At 44.9% G+C, this 17,943-nt stretch overlaps 1 long non-coding RNA gene across 10 annotated transcripts in view; it reads left to right on the top strand.

Moving 5' to 3' along the window:
* Positions 1-17,943, top strand: part of LOC307181293 — a 359,275-nt gene that overhangs the window by 162,396 nt on the left and 178,936 nt on the right. Inside the window, exon 5 of one of the 10 annotated variants that reach the window (XR_013826351.1) lies at positions 15,057-15,079. The exons of 8 other annotated variants lie outside the window; for them this stretch is intronic. This is a non-coding gene — a long non-coding RNA (uncharacterized lncRNA). Of the gene's footprint in view, positions 1-10,324; positions 10,386-15,056; positions 15,080-17,943 lie in introns of those variants that run through there. One more of the 10 variants, XR_013826352.1, reaches the window with a different exon arrangement.

The raw sequence follows: 17,943 nt of genomic DNA on the forward strand, positions 1-17,943 counted from the left end.
TGAACCTGCAGATTTGGGACCCATTGAATGGGTACCAGGTAGTATTACTTTAAAGGGTGTGCATTTCCTCACCCAACCTCACATTTCTCTTAGCGCAAACAGTTTCCAGCCTTATGTCTCATCCTGCTGTGGGTCTAGATGTGTTCAATCCATGTTGCATCATCGTCCCTGAGGAAAAGTTGTAAGAGGTTTTCTCTGTCTCTCTGTCGTTTATTTTTTTCAATTTATTACTATATTGGTTACAGCTGATTTTCAAAGCTCTGTTTCTTGCTGCTGTACATCCACTTGATTCACGTACAGAGAGACATCAATAAATTCTTTTTCAGATTCTTACCAGTCGTATATATTCTTTTCCGGTGACTTGAGTGTGCTGAGTGCAGTTCTTTTAGCTACCGTGTAGGCCTTGTTGATTATCAGTTTGGTATTTGGAATGGTATCTTTGCTAATTTCAACCTCCTGGATGATGCCTCACCCCTCCCCACCTTTCCCGTTTAGCAGCCTTATGCGTGTTTTCTACATATTTGACTATGTTTTTGTTTTGTAATTTATTTCATGTGTAGCCATTTTGGATTCCACCTTTAAGTGATATCTTATGATATGTGTCTTTTTCTTTTTGAATTCTGTCACTTAGAATGATCATACGTAACTCCTCCGGAGTTGTTACAACTGGCCATATTTCATTGATTTCCAGGCTGAATAATATTCCACTCTACCTAAGTACCACATCTCTATCCATTTTTTCCCTCCAGAGACATTTAAGTTATATCCTAGTCGAGGATCTTTTAAACAGAGAGGGGGTAAACATTGGGGTGCCTGTGTCCTCTCGATTTTTGTTTTTCCCAAGATATACGCCCATGAGTGCAAGTGCCCTATGCTCTGTAGCTCATTTTTTAGATGCTTTAGTAAACACAATACACTTCTCCAGAATGGCCGTTGGCAATATACATTTCCACTATAAGTCTCACAGGGCTCCCTCTTCTCGTTGCCCTGTCCTGCATTTCTGTTGTTTACGCTTTATGAGGATGGCTCTTCTGACTGATGCGAAGTGATATCTTTTGTAGTATTGACTTCCAGTGCCCACCTGTTTGGTTGGCTAAAAAAGTGTATGCCCTTTTCTTGAATATATACAGAAAAGAACGCATACACCCTTTTTGGCCAACTGCAATGTTGGCAATGTTGGCAATGTTCAGCTCCTTTTCTTGTGCTTAATGGCGAGTCCTTTCTACCTCCTCAAATCCCTTTCCTGCCATTCTCCCTTGCTTACAAGTCCTTTTCTCTGACTTTCCTCAAGACATTTTTCAGTGATGGATATTTTCAACTCTGCAGTTTTGTGAATTTTACTGCCCCTGAGTTCCATTGTTCAACTCGTGTTTATGGGAACTGGCCACAAAGCAGCGGGATTTCCTCAAGCCCTATACTGTTTCCATGGGCAACCTTAGCCTTTGGTCAATTCGTCTTCCTGATTGGAAATTAGAGTGACATGTGCCTGTCTGAACACCTAGGACTTGTCTCTCATTGTTCCTCATCCTTCCGCTTCATCCTCTGGACAAATTCCAAACTGTACGCAACAGGATGTTGACAGTGCTGACATCTCCAAGTGGGGAGACTGTTAGTAAAGACGCTGGAGGGGTGAACCCGAGCACCAGGAGATGAGGAGATGAGATGCCTTTTCCAAACTCTTCCCAATCAGACGGTATACCATCCTCTGGGTGTGACAGACATGTTTTAGCAGTAGGAAGAGTCCCATTCATGTAAGGAGAACACCAGGGCTTTTTCAAAATCAGTGTCTCCCCGAAACCCAAACTGGGGAAGTTTTTAAGCTACGGCTACACATATGTTCATTAAGGGCCTTGGGAAGTAGGCAGAGTCCAAACTTTAGATGATTGAAGTCTTCAGGGTCAGAAGCACTCACCACCAGCTTCCCTTAGGCTACACTTTAACTGTCATTGATAGATGATGTCAATAAAAATATCTATTCTTTTTCAGATTATTTCCCCTTATAGGTTATTGCAAAATGTTGAGTGTAGTTCCCTGTGCTATACAGTAGTTCCTTGCTGATGATCTATTTTATACATAGCAGTGTGTATGTGTTCATTCCAAACTGTTAATTTATCCCTCCTCCCACCTTTCCCCTTTGGTAATAATAAATTATAAGATTTTATACTTCTCAGAAATGGGGGAGCTGAAAGAGAGGTATCATTTTCAATGGAAAAGCATTTAAAACAAGATTGAAGGTTTAACCAAGATTATTAGCTGTACATCCTTGGAAAGAAATCACTTCGTTTCTCTAATATTGACCTGACAAATAAGACAAACCTTTTCACTGAACTTGCTTATAAAAAGTGATGGAAATATCAAATGGAAGTGTTAAAAACATCTTATTTTACCCGAGCCTTATACACTGTTCTATGTTAACTACAGTTTGGCTCACACATCTGTTCATTGAGGTTACAATAGTCTCAATTTCTGTTACTGATCCTCCAGAGTGGACCCCAACAAGTGTCCCCCTGCCCAGTGTCATTGGGGCCAACAGATCGAGACTGAGTTTGGTTCACAAGCAAAGGAAACTTTATATTTTGATCAGAGAATGGAGAGGTGAGAGCATGCACTACCCCGTGGGCTGTGGGCTGGGCTGCTGTGTAGAGATCCTGTCAGAGTCAGTGGGAGGGAGGGAGGCGGCGGAGCTCTCGAGGGCCGGGTTGGCTGTAGCTCAGGCTCTATATCGTGGAGTCTGCACTGGGCCCCAGGAGCTGAGGTGTCGACCCAGCCATTCTGCACTAGGAAATCTGGTCTGAAGTGCCGGGTGTGGAACCTCTGCATGCGGGACCCTAGGAGCACGTGAAATTAGACAAAGCACAAAGGATAAAAAAGGTTAGACTTGACTTTATTGCCCAGATTCTATTTTTATCTCCCAGGGATTTTTAATGGGCTTTGCTGGGGACAAACCCCTCCTCTGCCTTTTGTCCCGTTCCTCATTCTTGGAGTGCTGAGGGTGCAGACCCTTCTTCTGTAACTGCTGAGTGCTGAGTTGGGAGCCCTCATACCCTGGGGCGAGGGTCAGAGCTTCTCCCCAGCAGCCTCCCGGTGACGTTGATTGTCCCCAGGACCCCTGCCTCCCTGCTCGTCCACCTGAGCACCAGCATTGGAAGTGTTATAGATTCTAATGACCTTTAAGGGTCCAGGAAAGAGATGTGCAGAGACGCTGTGGGGGCCGGTTTCACCCCGCCCCACATTTGTTCGGCCACCTTAGGCTGACCGTCTCTGCCAGCCTAGATGCTCTGACCAGTAGTCTGCGCTTTCTTCAATTAGGCCCCTGAATTAACGTACAAACAGCACCAGGTGTCAGAGCCCTGCCCGCTCAACTCCCAGACAGTCCAGAGTCAGTGGTGACCAAGGACCATGATGGCTACTGAGTCAACAGCCTTTTGAAGTAAACAGGAGTCCAGCCGGTCTTATTGGCCACCATCATCACGGTGTCTGTAGGCTTTTCTATGGTGACAGTGTGGTATACTGTTCCCCCGCCAAGATTATTAGCTCCCCTCTGGGTGCAGTAAGTCCTGCAAGCAGTAGTCTACTCTTTTGGGACACACTCTTGTTGTTTTATGAGAGAAACTCCAGGTCAAGTGATGTTCACACGAGTCGTCATGGTGCCCTGTTGCCCCCGGTTATCCCTCTGGATGTTGGAGTTGGAGGGCCTCCTCACTCGAGGTCAGTGTGCCCACGGAGCGAACCCTGCAACTTCAGGGCATGGTTGGTGGTTAGGATCACCACGTGGGGTCCTTTTCCCTTAGGAGGGAGGTGGCCTTTTGGGCTGCTGATTTCCAGGTTTTTAGATACCGCCAGTATCTTGGCCAGATGTGGCAGTGGGCCAAGCCCCTTAGTGACCGTAGTTTATCCTACCTGGATGGCATTCTTGCATTGTTCCATTTCAAGCGGTCCCAGTTTTTGCACTAATTCTCCAATGGCGATTCACCTTTCACCGGGAATGTAAAGGTCAAAGGGTTTAGCTAAATTAGGGAGTTCCAGGGCAAGGGTCTGAATTGACTGCTCTTTCCATTCTTGAAAGGCCACTTCTGGATTCTATTCAAAAGGATCATCATCTTTTCCTTTCAGTGTTTCATATAGAGGCCCAGCTAGTAGACTGTAGTTAGGGATCCAGAAGCAGCAAACCCTGGCCTCCCCAGGAACCCCTAAGCTGTCTTCTAGTTTTAGAAAGGGGTAAGGCTGAAAATGGTTTCTTCCCTTTCCTGGGATGGGCTTCTCTGACCTTCTGTGAGAATGAAGCCCAGGCAGGTCACCGCAGTCTGTGATATTTGAGCTTTTTCTTGGACAACTTCTATCCTTTATTGGCTTGGTAGTTCAGAGGCCTCCTTAGTAGGGCTGGTGATCAGAATGTCGTCTGCATATTGAAGGAGGGTTTCCTTTTCCAGAGGTAGAACTTTTAGGTCTTTAGCTAAGCTTTCCCCAAAGATGGTGTGGGAATTTTTGCACCCTTGGGGCCAGACGGCCCGGAAGTATTGTTTTAGTTGTATGTGGAGTCCTGCCACTCACAAGCCAAAATTTCTTGTGACTCTGGGACTAATGGAATACAAAAGAAGGCATCATTGAAGACTAATACAGAATACCATGTCCTGGTGGTTGGTAGAATGACCAGCAGGGTGTAGGAATTAGGAGCAACTGGAGGTATATCCTCAGTGGCTTCACTGACTGTCCTGACATCCTTTACCAGGTCCCCAGCAGCCCATGGGGCTCTCGTGGTCAGACCAATCCCAGAATATGGAGCTCACCTGGGCAGGTACCCCACCCCCACCCCAGCCCACGGGGCTCTCGTGGTCAGGCCCCTCCCAGGATACAGAGCTACCCTTGCAGGTACCGTGGCAGGGCTGGGCACACAGGAACCGTGTACATAGCCCTCATTGCAGAGCACCCCCAGCTCACCTGTCGCTCAGAGCTGACACAGAGCACCTCAGAGCAGGACTTGAACTAACAAACAGCAGCTGCGACAGGTCTGTGACCCTGGGCATCACTCCGTGAGGCCTCCCTCCACCTGGTCTTCCAGAGACTTCCACTGCACCCGGGGCACCAGGCCTCTGTCTCCAACCACCACCCACCCCTCCTCTCCCTGACTCCTGGGTTCCTCTCATTAGGAGAGGGTTTTCTTGAAGTTGTCTCCCACTCATGGGCCAGATAAAATGATTAGAAAACAAGCCAAAGCTGCAGCCCCTTGTCTAGCCTGACTCTCAGGAGCCCACACCTGTTCCTTGGACCTGGCCGGTTCAGCAAGTTCCATTTTCTGCAACTGTGAGCCCCTGAGGGGTGATGATTGGCTGACCTGGGCAGCCTTACCGTGCCGGCCAGCCCTCCCCAGGTGTGCCTGGGTTGAGATCAATATAAATACCACTCCAGGCAGCAAGAGCCCCTGCAGCCGTGCCTGACGCCATTTTCTCTGCCCTGTCAGCAGTCTCGGGGCTGGGCTGGTGGGAGGGAGTGAGAGGCCACGGCTTTGTGGGTGGCCCAGTGTGAGTGGGGCTCTGCTGGACTTTCTGCAGCAGTTGCCAGGCTGCCACCTGCTAAAGAAGAGGATGTGTCACCCATACCTGCTGCTGGAATTTCTCCCTGGGCAGAGGTGAGGAAGGAAAAAAGCAATGGGGGCAGGGACAGGACGGGTATCTCAGGCAGGGAAATGGAAATCTTCCAGAAGAGCACCCAGGGCCAGGACCATCCTGGCTGGCCTGCAGGCACCAAGTCGGCCGGCATGCTGTCACTCATGTGGCTCTATGGCCCTTCCTCTAGGCTTTCAAGTCCTTGTATATATTCAGGTGTTTTACCTGGGACGGGTGGGAATAGTTCAGCAGCAACTGGCCTGGGGCTCAGCTCACGTTTACTCACAGATGCCTCGGCACGGTGCCCCAGCTTTGCAATGAGGACGCTTGTTGCGTGGGGGCTGCTGGCTGAATGGGAGACGATTCCCCACCACTGACCAACTTCAGAATTGTTTACAACTGGAGCAAGTGCTCTGATACGGTTTTCCTCTGTGTAACTGGTGGGTTCTGTGTTTTTTTTCTCTTTTTCGTTTTTGGTTCAAGGTAGATTTTATTCCTCTTTTTTGTATTTACAGATATAAGCATGGAAATAATTTATTCATATAAATACATGTATGTGCAGGGAATAATTGTTTTTTCTGTTTTATTTTTTAAATTTTATTTCTTTTTAATTTTGAATTTTATTTTATATTTTTATACAGCAGGTTCTTATTGGTTATCTATTTTATACATATAAATGTATACATGCCAATCCCAGTCTCTCAACTCCTCCCACCACCACCCCCCCAACAGCTTTCCCCCCTTGTTGTCCATACGTTTGTTGTCTACATCTGTTGCTCTATTTATGCCTTGCAAAATGGTTAATCTGTACAGTTTTTCTAGGTTCCACATATATGCATGAATATACAAGATTTGTTTTTCTCTTTCTGACTTACTTCACTCTGTATGACAGTCTCTAGATCCATCGACGTCTCTACAAATGACCCAATTTCATTCCTTTTCATGGCTTAGTAATATTCCATTTTATATATGTACCACAGCTTTATGCATTCGTCTGTCTGTGGGCATTTAGGTTGCTTCCATTACCTCGATATTGTAAATAGTGATGCAATGAACATTGCGGTGAATGACTCTTTTTGATTTATGGTTTTGTCTGGGTATATGTCCAGTACTGGGATTGCTGTATCATATGGTAATTCTATTGTTAGTTTCTTAAGAAATTCCATATTGTTCTCCATAATGACTGTATCAATTCATATTCCCAACAATAGTGGAAGAGGGTTCCTTTTCTCCACACCCTTTCCAGCATTTTTTGTTTGTAGATTTTCAATGATACCTATTCTACCAGGTGTGAGATGATACCTCATTGTTGAATCCATTTCGTTGAGCAAGGGGTAGCTCTTGTCTATTACATATTTGGCTTATGGAACGGTATCTGTGCTAATTTCAAACTCTGCTTTTATGCAGCACCCCAACTCACCTTCCCCCTTAAGCAGGCATAAGTTGGGTTTCTAAACTTGAGACCCTGTTCTGTTTTGTAATTCAGTTCATGTGTAGCCAAGTTCACATTCCGTGTATTAGTGATACCTTATGATGTTTCTTTTTCTGTGTGACTTATTTCACTTAGAATCATCGTGCCTCAATGCACTCATTATGCTGGTACGGGCCTGGTGACATAGATTTCATTGCTGAGTGGTATTCTGTTGTACAGAAGTACCGCAACTTCTTTATCCATTATTTGCTCTCTGGGATATTTAACTTGTGCCGTAGAAGAGATTTCTGTAAAAAGAGCCATCCCAAATTTTGGGGTTGCTGTGTCTTTTTGATATTAATTTCCCTAAGCTATAGGACCATAAGTGGAAGTGCCCTAGGCTCTGTTGCTTTGTTTTTTAGATGTTTCAGGAAACACCATACACATCTCCCGAGTGTCTGTTGGCAATTTACATCCCGCCCATCAGCATAACAAGGCTCCCAGTTCTCCATGGCCTGTCCTGCCTTTCTGGGTTTTACACTTTTTTCAGATGGCCCTTTTGACTGGGGGGAAGTGAGACTTCATTGTAGTGCAGATTTCCTTTGCAAGCTTGCTTGGTTGGCCAAAAAGGGCATATGTGTTTTTTCCTGAATATATTCAGGAAAAAACGCATACGCCCTTTTGGCAAAGTGCATCATTGTGGACGTTCTGCCTCTTTTCCTATGCTTTCAATGCAATTCCAGTCTACCTCCTGAAATCGGTATCCTGCAATTCGGCCCCGCTTTCAAGTCCTCTTGGCAGGCTTACTTCAGTATATTTTTGGACGATAGCTGTCATTTATAACTCTGCAGGTTTGTGAATTACAGAGACCCTGAGCTCCTTTCTTCAACTTGCTTTCTTTTGAGCTGGCCGCAACACCGCATGATGGCTTCAGGCCCTAATCTGGTTTCGGCACGGCACGCTGAGCCTTTGGTTATTTCCTCTTCCTGGTGGGAAATGAGAGTTAAATTTGCCCGTCCAGACACCTCCAGCTAGTCTCTCATTGGTTCTCGCTATTCCTGTTCATCTTCCACAGAAATTGCAAACTGGGCCAAACAGGAGGTTAAAGGCGCTGACTCTCCAAGTCGGGAGAGTGTTAGTAAAGGGTCTGGAATGTTGCACCCGAGTACCAGGGGAGGAAAACTGAGACATATTTGAACACGTCTCCCGATCACATGGTTGATCATACTCTGGGTTCCACATGCATGTTTTAGCTGAAGGAAGAATACCTTAAACCTGGAGAGTTGAGACCCGTGTAATGGGTACCATGCAATATGACTTCAAAGGGTCTTCATTTGCTCACCGAACCTCTCCAATCCTATCACTGCTGCGTTTATGCCCCTGTACACACGCTTGATTCTCTTTTGGAGACATAGCAATCCATAGGTTTTAAGATACTTACTAGTCAGGTACATTCTTAGGCGTTTAATATGCGGTGTTGAGTCCATTTCGTTGAGCAAGGAGTAGCTCTTGTCTATTCCATATTTGGCTTAAGGAACTTTATCTGTGCTGATTTCAATCTCTGGTTTTATGCAGCACCCCAACTCACCTTTCCCCTTAAACAAGCATAAGTTGGTTTTCTAAATTTGAGACCCTGTTCTGTTCTGTAATTCAGTTCCTGTGTAGCCAAGTTTACATTCCGTGTATTACTGATATCTTATGATGTTTCTTTTTCTGTGTGACTTATTTCAGTTAGAATCATCATACCTGAATCCACTCATTGTGCTGCTAAGGGCCTGATGACACAGATTTCATTGCTGAGTGATATTGCTTTGTAAGTAAATACCACAACTTCTTTATCCATTTTTCACTTTCTGCGATGTTGAACTTGTACTGTAAACGAGGTTCTTGTAAACAGAGCCGTTCCAAACTTTGGGGTGGCTGTGTCTTTTTGATTTTAATTTCCCTAAGCTATAGGACCATAAGTGGAAGTGCCCTAGGTTCTGTTGCTTTGTTTTTTAGATGTTTCAGGAAACACCATACACTTCTCCCGAGTGTCTGTTGGCAATTTACATCCCGCCCATCAGCATAACAAGGCTCCCAGTTCTCCATGGCCTGTCCTGCCTTTCTGGATTTTACACTTTTTTCAGATGGCCCTTTTGACCGGGGGGAAGTGAGACTTCATTGTAGTGCAGATTTCCTTTGCAAGCTTGCTTGGTTGGCCAAAAAGTGCGTATGGGTTTTTTCCTGAATATATTCAGGAAAAAACGCATACGCCCTTTTTGGCCAAGTGCATCATTGTGGACGTTCTGCCTCTTTTCCTATGCTTTCAATGCAATTCCAGTCTACCTCCTGAAATCGGTTTCCTGCAATTCTGCCCCGCTTTCAAGTCCTCTTGGCAGCCTTACTTCAGTCTATTTTTGGACGATAGCTGTCATTTATAACTCTGCAGGTTTGTGAATTACAGTGCCCCTGAGCTCCTTTCTTCAACTCGCTTTCTTGTGACCTAGCCGCAACACCGCAGGATGGCTTCAGGCCCTAATCTGGTTCCAGCCTAGCATGCTGAGCCTTTGGTTAATTCCTCTTCCTGGTGGGAAATGAGAGTTAAATTTGCCCGTCCAGACACCTCCAGCTAGCCTCTCATTGGTTCTCGCTATTCCTGTTCATCTTCCGCAGAAATTGCAAACTGGGCCAAACAGGAGGTTAAAGGGACTGACTCTCCAAGTCGGGAGAGTGTTAGTAAAGCGTCTGGAATGTTGCACCCGAGTACCAGGGGAGGTAAACTGAGACATATTTGAACACGTTTCCCGTTCACATGGTTTATCATACTTGGGTTCCACATGCATGTTTTAGCTGAAGGAAGAATACCTTAAACCTGGAGAGTTGAGACCCGTGTAAAGGGTACCATGCAATATGACTTCAAAGGGTCTTCATTTGCTCACCGAACCTCTCCAATCCTATCACTGCTGCGTTTATGCCCCTGTACACATGCTTGATTCTCTTTCGGAGACATAGCAATCCATAGGTTTTACGATACTTACTAGTCAGGTACATTCTTAGGCGTTTAATATGCGGTGTTGAGTCCATTTCGTTGAGCAAGGAGTAGCTCTTGTCTATTCCATATTTGGCTTAAGGAACTTTATCTGTGCTCATTTCAATCTCTGGTTTTATGCAGCAACCCACCTCACCTTTCCCCTTAAGCAAGCATAAGTTGGTTTTCTAAATTTGAGAACCTGTTCTGTTTTGGAATTCAGTTCCTGTGTAGCCAAGTTTACATTCCGTGTATTAGTGATATCTTATGATGTTTCTTTTTCTGTGTGACTTATTTCAGTTAGAATCATCGTACCTGAATCTACTCATTATGCTGCTACGGGCCTGATGACATAGATTTCATTGCTGAGTGATACTGCATTGTACGTAAGTACCACAAGTTCTTTATCCACTTTTCACTTTCTGCGATGTTGAACTTGTACTGTAAACGAGGTTCTTGTAAACAGAGCCGTTCCAAACTTTGGGGTGGCTGTGTCTTTTTGATTTTAATTTCCCTAAGCTATAGGACCATAAGTGGAAGTGCCCTAGGCTCTGTTGCTTTGTATTTTAGATGTTTCAGGAAACACCATACACTTCTCCCAAGTGTCTGTTGGCAATTTACATCCCGCCCATCAGCATAACAAGGCTCCCAGTTCTCAATGGCCTGTTGCCTTTCTGGATTTTACACTTTTTTCAGATGGCCCTTTTGACCGGGGGGAAGTGAGACTTCATTGTAGTGCAGATTTCCTTTGCAAGCTTGCTTGGTTGGCCAAAAAGGGCGTATGCGTTTTTTCCTGAATATATTCAGGAAAAAACGCATACGCCCTTTTTGGCCAAGTGCATCATTGTGGACGTTCTGCCTCTTTTCCTATGCTTTCAATGCAATTCCAGTCTACCTCCTGAAATCGGTTTCCTGCAATTCTGCCCCGCTTTCAAGTCCTCTTGGCAGCCTTACTTCAGTCTATTTTTGGACGATAGCTGTCATTTATAACTCTGCAGGTTTGTGAATTACAGTGCCCCTGAGCTCCTTTCTTCAACTCGCTTTCTTGTGATCTGGCCGCAACACCGCAGGATGGCTTCAGGCCCTAATCTGGTTCCGGCCCGGCATGCTGAGCCTTTGGTTAATTCCTCTTCCTGGTGGGAAATGAGAGTTAAATTTGCCCGTCCAGACACCTCCAGCTAGCCTCTCATTGGTTCTCGCTATTCCTGTTCATCTTCCGCAGAAATTGCAAACTGGGCCAAACAGGAGGTTAAAGGGACTGACTCTCCAAGTCGGGAGAGTGTTAGTAAAGCGTCTGGAATGTTGCACCCGAGTACCAGGGGAGGTAAACTGAGACATATTTGAACACGTTTCCCGTTCACATGGTTTATCATACTTGGGTTCCACATGCATGTTTTAGCTGAAGGAAGAATACCTTAAACCTGGAGAGTTGAGACCCGTGTAAAGGGTACCATGCAATATGACTTCAAAGGGTCTTCATTTGCTCACCGAACCTCTCCAATCCTATCACTGCTGCGTTTATGCCCCTGTACACATGCTTGATTCTCTTTCGGAGACATAGCAATCCATAGGTTTTACGATACTTACTAGTCAGGTACATTCTTAGGCGTTTAATATGCGGTGTTGAGTCCATTTCGTTGAGCAAGGAGTAGCTCTTGTCTATTCCATATTTGGCTTAAGGAACTTTATCTGTGCTCATTTCAATCTCTGGTTTTATGCAGCAACCCACCTCACCTTTCCCCTTAAGCAAGCATAAGTTGGTTTTCTAAATTTGAGAACCTGTTCTGTTTTGGAATTCAGTTCCTGTGTAGCCAAGTTTACATTCCGTGTATTAGTGATATCTTATGATGTTTCTTTTTCTGTGTGACTTATTTCAGTTAGAATCATCGTACCTGAATCTACTCATTATGCTGCTACGGGCCTGATGACATAGATTTCATTGCTGAGTGATACTGCATTGTACGTAAGTACCACAAGTTCTTTATCCACTTTTCACTTTCTGCGATGTTGAACTTGTACTGTAAACGAGGTTCTTGTAAACAGAGCCGTTCCAAACTTTGGGGTGGCTGTGTCTTTTTGATTTTAATTTCCCTAAGCTATAGGACCATAAGTGGAAGTGCCCTAGGCTCTGTTGCTTTGTTTTTTAGATGTTTCAGGAAACACCATACACTTCTCCCAAGTGTCTGTTGGCAATTTACATCCCGCCCATCAGCATAACAAGGCTCCCAGTTCTCAATGGCCTGTTGCCTTTCTGGATTTTACACTTTTTTCAGATGGCCCTTTTGACCGGGGGGAAGTGAGACTTCATTGTAGTGCAGATTTCCTTTGCAAGCTTGCTTGGTTGGCCAAAAAGGGCGTATGCGTTTTTTCCTGAATATATTCAGGAAAAAACGCATACGCCCTTTTTGGCCAAGTGCATCATTGTGGACGTTCTGCCTCTTTTCCTATGCTTTCAATGCAATTCCAGTCTACCTCCTGAAATCGGTTTCCTGCAATTCTGCCCCGCTTTCAAGTCCTCTTGGCAGCCTTACTTCAGTCTATTTTTGGACGATAGCTGTCATTTATAACTCTGCAGGTTTGTGAATTACAGTGCCCCTGAGCTCCTTTCTTCAACTCGCTTTCTTGTGATCTGGCCGCAACACCGCAGGATGGCTTCAGGCCCTAATCTGGTTCCGGCCCGGCATGCTGAGCCTTTGGTTAATTCCTCTTCCTGGTGGGAAATGAGAGTTAAATTTGCCCGTCCAGACACCTCCAGCTAGCCTCTCATTGGTTCTCGCTATTCCTGTTCATCTTCCGCAGAAATTGCAAACTGGGCCAAACAGGAGGTTAAAGGGACTGACTCTCCAAGTCGGGAGAGTGTTAGTAAAGCGTCTGGAATGTTGCACCCGAGTACCAGGGGAGGTAAACTGAGACATATTTGAACACGTTTCCCGTTCACATGGTTTATCATACTTGGGTTCCACATGCATGTTTTAGCTGAAGGAAGAATACCTTAAACCTGGAGAGTTGAGACCCGTGTAAAGGGTACCATGCAATATGACTTCAAAGGGTCTTCATTTGCTCACCGAACCTCTCCAATCCTATCACTGCTGCGTTTATGCCCCTGTACACATGCTTGATTCTCTTTCGGAGACATAGCAATCCATAGGTTTTACGATACTTACTAGTCAGGTACATTCTTAGGCGTTTAATATGCGGTGTTGAGTCCATTTCGTTGAGCAAGGAGTAGCTCTTGTCTATTCCATATTTGGCTTAAGGAACTTTATCTGTGCTCATTTCAATCTCTGGTTTTATGCAGCAACCCAACTCACCTTTCCCCTTAAGCAAGCATAAGTTGGTTTTCTAAATTTGAGAACCTGTTCTGTTTTGGAATTCAGTTCCTGTGTAGCCAAGTTTACATTCCGTGTATTAGTGATATCTTATGATGTTTCTTTTTCTGTGTGACTTATTTCAGTTAGAATCATCGTACCTGAATCTACTCATTATGCTGCTACGGGCCTGATGACATAGATTTCATTGCTGAGTGATACTGCATTGTACGTAAGTACCACAAGTTCTTTATCCACTTTTCACTTTCTGCGATGTTGAACTTGTACTGTAAACGAGGTTCTTGTAAACAGAGCCGTTCCAAACTTTGGGGTGGCTGTGTCTTTTTGATTTTAATTTCCCTAAGCTATAGGACCATAAGTGGAAGTGCCCTAGGCTCTGTTGCTTTGTTTTTTAGATGTTTCAGGAAACACCATACACTTCTCCCAAGTGTCTGTTGGCAATTTACATCCCGCCCATCAGCATAACAAGGCTCCCAGTTCTCAATGGCCTGTTGCCTTTCTGGATTTTACACTTTTTTCAGATGGCCCTTTTGACCGGGGGGAAGTGAGACTTCATTGTAGTGCAGATTTCCTTTGCAAGCTTGCTTGGTTGGCCAAAAAGGGCGTATGCGTTTTTTCCTGAATATATTCAGGAAAAAACGCATACGCCCTTTTTGGCCAAGTGCATCATTGTGGACGTTCTGCCTCTTTTCCTATGCTTTCAATGCAATTCCAGTCTACCTCCTGAAATCGGTTTCCTGCAATTCTGCCCCGCTTTCAAGTCCTCTTGGCAGCCTTACTTCAGTCTATTTTTGGACGATAGCTGTCATTTATAACTCTGCAGGTTTGTGAATTACAGTGCCCCTGAGCTCCTTTCTTCAACTCGCTTTCTTGTGAGCTGGCTGCAACACCGCAGGATGGCTTCAGGCCCTAATCTGGTTCCGGCACAGCACGCTGAGCCTTTGGTTAATTCCTCTTCCTGGTGGGAAATGAGAGTTAAATTTGCCCGTCCATACACCTGCAGCTAGTCTCTCATTGGTTCTCGCTATTCCTGTTCATCTTCCACAGAAATTGCAAACTGGGCCAAACAGGAGGTTAAAGGGACTGACTCTCCAAGTGGGGAGAGTGTTAGTAAAGCGTCTGGAATGTTGCACCCGAATACCAGGGTACGAAAACTGAGACATATTTGAACACATCTCCCGTTCACATGGTTGATCATACTCTAGGTTCCACATGCATGTTTTAGCTGAAGGAAGAATACCTTAAACCTGGGTAGTTGAAACCCGTGGAATGGGTACCATGCAATATGACTTCAAAGGGTCTTCATTTGCTCACCGAACCTCTCCAATCCTATCACTGCTGCGTTTATGCCCCTCTACACATGCTTGATTCTCTTTCGGAGACATAGCAATCCATAGGTTTTAAGATACTTACTAGTCAGGTACATTCTTAGGCGTTTAATATGCGGTGTTGAGTCCATTTCGTTGAGCAAGGAGTAGCTCTTGTCTATTCCATATTTGGCTTAAGGAACTTTATCTGTGCTCATTTCAATCTCTGGTTTTATGCAGCACCCCAACTCACCTTTACCCTTAAGCAAGAATAAGTTGTTTTTCTAAATTTGAGACCCTGTTCTGTTCTGTAATTCAGTTCCTGTGTAGCCAAGTTTACATTCCGTGTATTACTGATATCTTACGATGTTTCTTTTTCTGTGTGACTTATTTCAGTTCGAATCATCATACCTGAATCCACTCATTGTGCTGCTAAGGGCCTGATGACACAGATTTCATTGCTGAGTGATATTGCTTTGTAAGTAAATACCACAACTTCTTTATCCATTTTTCACTTTCTGCGATGTTGAACTTGTACTGTAAACGAGGTTCTTGTAAACAGAGCCGTTCCAAACTTTGGGGTGGCTGTGTCTTTTTGATTTTAATTTCCCTAAGCTATAGGACCATAAGTGGAAGTGCCCTAGGTTCTGTTGCTTTGTTTTTTAGATGTTTCAGGAAACACCATACACTTCTCCCGAGTGGTTGTTGGCAATTTACATCCCGCCCATCAGCATAACAAGGCTCCCAGTTCTCCATGGCCTGTCCTGCCTTTCTGGATTTTACACTTTTTTCAGATGGCCCTTTTGACCGGGGGGAAGTGAGACTTCATTGTAGTGCAGATTTCCTTTGCAAGCTTGCTTGGTTGGCCAAAAAGGGCGTATGCGTTTTTTCCTGAATATATTCAGGAAAAAACGCATACGCCCTTTTTGGCCAAGTGCATCATTGTGGACGTTCTGCCTCTTTTCCTATGCTTTCAATGCAATTCCAGTCTACCTCCTGAAATGGGTTTCCTGCAATTCTGCCCCGCATTCAAGTCCTCTTGGCAGCCTTACTTCAGTCTATTTTTGGACGATAGCTGTCATTTATAACTCTGCAGGTTTGTGAATTACAGTGCCCCTGAGCTCCTTTCTTCAACTCGCTTTCTTGTGATCTGGCCGCAACACCGCAGGATGGCTTCAGGCCCTAATCTGGTTCCGGCCCGGCATGCTGAGCCTTTGGTTAATTCCTCTTCCTGGTGGGAAATGAGAGTTAAATTTGCCCGTCCAGACACCTCCAGCTAGTCTCTCATTGGTTCTCGCTATTCCTGTTCATCTTCCGCATAAATTGCAAACTGGGCCAAACAGGAGGTTAAAGGGACTGACTCTCCAAGTCGGGAGAGTGTTAGTAAAGCGTCTGGAATGTTGCACCCGAGTACCAGGGGAGGTAAACTGAGACATATTTGAACACGTCTCCCGTTCACATGGTTTATCATACTTGGGTTCCACATGCATGTTTTAGCTGAAGGAAGAATACCTTAAACCTGGAGAGTTGAGACCCGTGTAAAGGGTACCATGCAATATGACTTCAAAGGGTCTTCATTTGCTCACCGAACCTCTCCAATCCTATCACTGCTGCGTTTATGCCCCTGTACACATGCTTGATTCTCTTTCGGAGACATAGCAATCCATAGGTTTTACGATACTTACTAGTCAGGTACATTCTTAGGCGTTTAATATGCGGTGTTGAGTCCATTTCGTTGAGCAAGGAGTAGCTCTTGTCTATTCCATATTTGGCTTAAGGAACTTTATCTGTGCTCATTTCAATCTCTGGTTTTATGCAGCAACCCAACTCACCTTTCCCCTTAAGCAAGCATAAGTTGGTTTTCTAAATTTGAGAACCTGTTCTGTTTTGGAATTCAGTTCCTGTGTAGCCAAGTTTACATTCCGTGTATTAGTGATATCTTATGATGTTTCTTTTTCTGTGTGACTTATTTCAGTTAGAATCATCGTACCTGAATCTACTCATTATGCTGCTACGGGCCTGATGACATAGATTTCATTGCTGAGTGATACTGCATTGTACGTAAGTACCACAAGTTCTTTATCCACTTTTCACTTTCTGCGATGTTGAACTTGTACTGTAAACGAGGTTCTTGTAAACAGAGCCGTTCCAAACTTTGGGGTGGCTGTGTCTTTTTGATTTTAATTTCCCTAAGCTATAGGACCATAAGTGGAAGTGCCCTAGGCTCTGTTGCTTTGTTTTTTAGATGTTTCAGGAAACACCATACACTTCTCCCAAGTGTCTGTTGGCAATTTACATCCCGCCCATCAGCATAACAAGGCTCCCAGTTCTCAATGGCCTGTTGCCTTTCTGGATTTTACACTTTTTTCAGATGGCCCTTTTGACCGGGGGGAAGTGAGACTTCATTGTAGTGCAGATTTCCTTTGCAAGCTTGCTTGGTTGGCCAAAAAGGGCGTATGCGTTTTTTCCTGAATATATTCAGGAAAAAACGCATACGCCCTTTTTGGCCAAGTGCATCATTGTGGACGTTCTGCCTCTTTTCCTATGCTTTCAATGCAATTCCAGTCTACCTCCTGAAATGGGTTTCCTGCAATTCTTCCCCGCTTTCAAGTCCTCTTGGCAGCCTTACTTCAGTCTATTTTTGGACGATAGCTGTCATTTATAACTCTGCAGGTTTGTGAATTACAGTGCCCCTGAGCTCCTTTCTTCAACTCGCTTTCTTTTGAGCTGGCCGCAACACCGCAGGATGGCTTCAGGCCCTAATCTGGTTCCGGTACGGCACGCTGAGCCTTTGGTTATTTCCTCTTCCTGTTGGGAAATGAGAGTTAAATTTGCCCGTCCAGACACCTCCAGCTAGCCTCTCATTGGTTCTCGCTATTCCTGTTCATCTTCCGCAGAAATTGCAAACTGGGCCAAACAGGAGGTTAAAGGGACTGACTCTCCAAGTGGGGAGAGTGTTAGTAAAGCGTCTGGAATGTTGCACCCGAGTACCAGGGGAGGAAAACTGAGACATATTTGAACACGTCTCCCGATCACATGGTTGATCATACTCTAGGTTCCACATGCATGTTTTAGCTGAAGGAAGAATACCTTAAACCTGGGTAGTTGAAACCCGTGGAATGGGTACCATGCAATATGACTTCAAAGGGTCTTCATTTGCTCACCGAACCTCTCCAATCCTATCACTGCTGCGTTTATGCCCCTGTACACATGCTTGATTCTCTTTCGGAGACATAGCAATCCATAGGTTTTAAGATACTTACTAGTCAGGTACATTCTTAGG

The sequence above is a fragment of the Stenella coeruleoalba genome (assembly GCF_951394435.1).
Source record: "Stenella coeruleoalba genome assembly, contig: scaffold_34, whole genome shotgun sequence".
In the NCBI taxonomy this organism is placed as follows: Eukaryota; Metazoa; Chordata; class Mammalia; order Artiodactyla; family Delphinidae; genus Stenella; species Stenella coeruleoalba.